Here is a 3874-nt window from a genome sequence, read left to right as displayed (position 1 = left end):
GGACAAGGTGGAGCTTAAGGTGAATATAAGGCGATGTTCGCTGACCACCAACTCGGTTCCATCCTGAGACCTGCAGGGATGTTGCTCGGGTTTATCTGTCCTTTATTGGAATAAACTCTTTTGCACCGACTCTTGACCGTCTCCAGTGAAGTTTTTGACTACGCCGTCTTTTGACTAAAGAAGAAATCTAATAGAGTAATTTTATTGAGTTTATTACGTTGGTTAGGGTAGGGACCAGGTCTTTTACTGGCCCGGCCGGTCCTTATTTCCGACCCGACACATAATTGGCAAAGATGATTTTCTTTGTTTGTCTCCAGCTGAATTTATAAAACAGTCATCACAGAAATACCTTCAAAGGGAAGATAATATACCTGTTTTTCCTATAACTTTAATGACACTAAGATACAACCTTCCTTAAACTGGAACACTAGACAAAAGGTCACATCTGATGGCAAGATAAGCATTTACTAAAAGAAGGCAGAACTCACTGGAAAGAGGAATTAACTTGAATGAAAAAAATAAATGCTGACCAAAGGTGAGTACTTACACATGCTTTGAATTGTTTTACCCATATTAAATGCATAATAATGGTTTTGTATCTGTATCCATAATGAAATGTTATAATGTCTTTTTATCATCTATTTCAATGCAATTCAACAATATGCTTGCATTACTTAAAGAAAAAACACAAGATATGTCAAAACCATTTCATCAGTAAGTCAATAACCAAACAATAAATTATAAAGAATTCAAGACCCACTTATATATTTACAGAAAAACAATATACATCAATAAAACACTGAAATGTAAAACAAGATGATCCAGATTGGAGCTGCTATTCAAACACATTTTAATACCAATTAATCTTCTTTTTTTAATAAATAATACAAGTTAAGTCCAAACTCTCTGATTCCAGCTTCTCAAATGTGATTTTCTGGTTTCCTCTACGACAACAAAATTAATATCTTTGTTGTGGACAAAAGATATTTGAGGAAGTCTTCTTTAGATTTTCCAACATTTTATTTGACCATTTTATAGACCACACAACAAATTGAGGAAATAATCATCAAGACAGATTAATGACAATGAAGATAATTAGATTTCATAACATGTACAGTACAAGTCACTAAGGTGTCCCTAATGTGAACAACTATTGCCATGTTTTAATCTCTCTCATAAGTGTTTGGTGAATCACACACAAACACTTTCTCAGCACATTCTATGATCAGACACTTGTGGTATAGTCTCTCTACTGAAATCAGCTGCATTTGTGATCTATCACCATGTCTGACGCAGGCCATGTGTGGCACAGACACCCCTTGTGGGAAGGCAGCTGGAAGTGTGTAAAATGGGATGAAAAGCAAGGCAAGTTCGCTTTTTCCATCTACCTCATAAGAGAGAATCTGATGCAACTCTCCCCTAGATCCATCAGCCAATCTGACGCTCCAATCATTGCGTCTCTTTGCTCGACTGTATTCACGGCTGGTAAAAACAAGACCTTGGTGAATCATTCTCTTGTCACCAATGTAATATTGCTCATCTGTGCTCTGAAGTAGAAGGGCTGCATGCTGCCTTGCAACACCCAACAAAACAGCATGCATATAATCAGGGACAAAGCCCCACACAATGTCAAAGCATGGCATATTAATCAAAGGAGATGGCCCTTTTACTCCCCTTACATTTTTCTGTAGGATGAGAGCTTCCTCCATGTCATTTAACATGCTCTCTGCATCTCTGTCAGGGTAATCTGTTTCTGTGATAGTATATTTCACTTGTCCATTTACAAGTGTGCCTGGGTGGAGGCAGAAACCACAACCAAAATACCCGTTGAACTGTGTACAGTTCTGCATTGCTGGTCTGGCCTTGGAATCAACACAGCAACAGACACCCAAAACTTTGCTGATGACAACTTTCCCATCCTTTCTCCACGACACTCCCTTGGTTGCAAGCACTTTTGCTTGATCTACAAAAGGCTTAAGAAAAACATGCATCTGAGGCTCTGTTGAGCCGCAAACCGCAATCCAGCCAAGATCATGTGTTTGAACCTAGTGTTTGGTGGCAGCTCATTGAGGTGAAGGTGAATGGGCCAGATGGAAAATTTGGATGACTTGTAAAGAGGTGAGCCATCTGAATTGAATGTGTATGACAGGTTGTTAGGGTCAGATAAAATTTCACCTGGTTCTGACAGGATTTTGTACAGGTCACCGTCTGATATAAGGTTTTCTGCTTTGCCTGGTCTGTTCACCCGGTAGCTCAACTTGCTGTGTAGCTCTGGAGTTTGAAGAATGTGCTGAATCTATTAGATATTAGACACTGATAAAGAAGCTGCCATTGTTGAGGGTGTCTGGGTCGACTGGTGAATTACAGCCCAAACACTGTGTAACATTGATCTCCAACACATCATTTTGACATCCCAAATGGGCTTTACAGGCCTTACAGTAAAAATGAAACTCGACTTTGTCTATGTTATTTTGAAACACTTTGTTAAAGGCATACTTTGACCCTGGTACAACATCTTGCCCAAATAAGTGATTGATAAGTTTGAGTAAATCATCAAGCGTAGATCCAGTTATTTGATGCCTTGCAGCATTGGTCATGATCATTAGTAATGCCTCAGCCCTTGATGTTGTACCTGTGGCCACCAGAGGCGTGTCCATATCCATGTTTACTCTCTTCCTATGTCGATCATTTGAATAGTCTAAGTTGTTATCTTCTGCTGACTCTGAATCTTCATCTGACGACATGCTGTCTTGCAGTGTCTCTACATCATCTTCTGATGAAGTCAAAGCCTTGGAAGAACAGTGACATTAAATTTTATTTTGACAACTTTCAGAACATCTTTATACAAGGTTATTTTTTGTTTCTTCCTTAAACAGGGATCCAACATGTTGGTTATCTACTATTTTTGAGGGTGGTGTTTTTTTCTGTAGTGATCTTACAAGTACTGTGTGTGTATGGCTTAAAGACAAATAACATTCAGTGTTTCCCCTATTGTCATAATTCAGACATGCAGAGTGAAAGTACTGGAACATAACTTTGGCAACCTCCCAAGTGGCAATTATCTCTCACATGTCAATCATTCCAGAGTAGTCTTTTTATGTACCTTTCATTCTGAAAATGTACCTCATTTGCAAGATGCCGAATCTCATCGTCTCGTCCAGGTACATCTGTCACATGTAAGTAATCAGAGTGGGCCTCATCCTTATAAAGGAGATGACATGTACATTAGTACATTAAAAATGACATGAAATGTACAATTATACAGTGACTATAGAGAACGCACCTCTATCACAGGCTGTTACTTCTCCATCTGAAGACAACGCATGTTCCTTTTGAAACAAGACAGTATTATATTAGATTGATCAGAACATTTGAGAAGACGAAATCAGAACTTTCTTCTAAAAAAATTGTTCAAAACTTTTGATCGATTATCAAACTAGCTGGCAATTAATTTATTAGTTGGCAACTAATTGACCTACTATTCTATTGGTATCCTATAGGGCTGCCCGATTTGGAGAAAAAGCGATTATTGTGGACAATATTACGATTCGATTATAATGGAAATAATGGTACTATGAGTCTACTTGCTTAACTATCAAGAAAAATGTACCAATACTGACATTTGGAAATGTTTATTTCTCAACTTGAACACTAAACAAATATTTATAACAATAACTAGTAAAACGGGTGTAAAACAGAACAGGAGGAGGCAGCTAGACGGAGAACATATTGCCACCCTGGCTTTGTCTAATTCTACATCTGACCACTGTAGAGATTATCTACAGTGGTCTCTCTCTATCTCTCGTGAACACCGCTGCACAAACCTGTCCAACATTAGAATACCCCCCCCCCCCCCCCCCCCCCCCCCCCCCCC

At 38.7% G+C, this 3874-nt stretch overlaps 1 protein-coding gene across 2 annotated transcripts in view; it reads right to left on the bottom strand.

Moving 5' to 3' along the window:
* Positions 1-3195, bottom strand: part of LOC123968441 (gamma-glutamylaminecyclotransferase B-like) — a 25455-nt gene extending 22260 nt beyond the window's left edge. The window contains exon 1 of one of the 2 annotated variants that reach the window (XM_046045230.1): positions 3124-3195. The gene's annotated coding sequence lies outside the window, so the exon portion shown is untranslated. Of the gene's footprint in view, positions 1-2632; positions 2657-3123 lie in introns of those variants that run through there. The other variant, XM_046045249.1, reaches the window with a different exon arrangement.
* Between the last annotated feature and the right edge of the window lie 679 nt (positions 3196-3874).

Source organism: Micropterus dolomieu, linkage group LG01 (genome assembly GCF_021292245.1).
Source record: "Micropterus dolomieu isolate WLL.071019.BEF.003 ecotype Adirondacks linkage group LG01, ASM2129224v1, whole genome shotgun sequence".
Taxonomy (NCBI): Eukaryota; Metazoa; Chordata; class Actinopteri; order Centrarchiformes; family Centrarchidae; genus Micropterus; species Micropterus dolomieu.
Note: the sequence above shows the minus strand (reverse complement) of the source record. Positions and strands in the feature narration are given on the sequence as shown.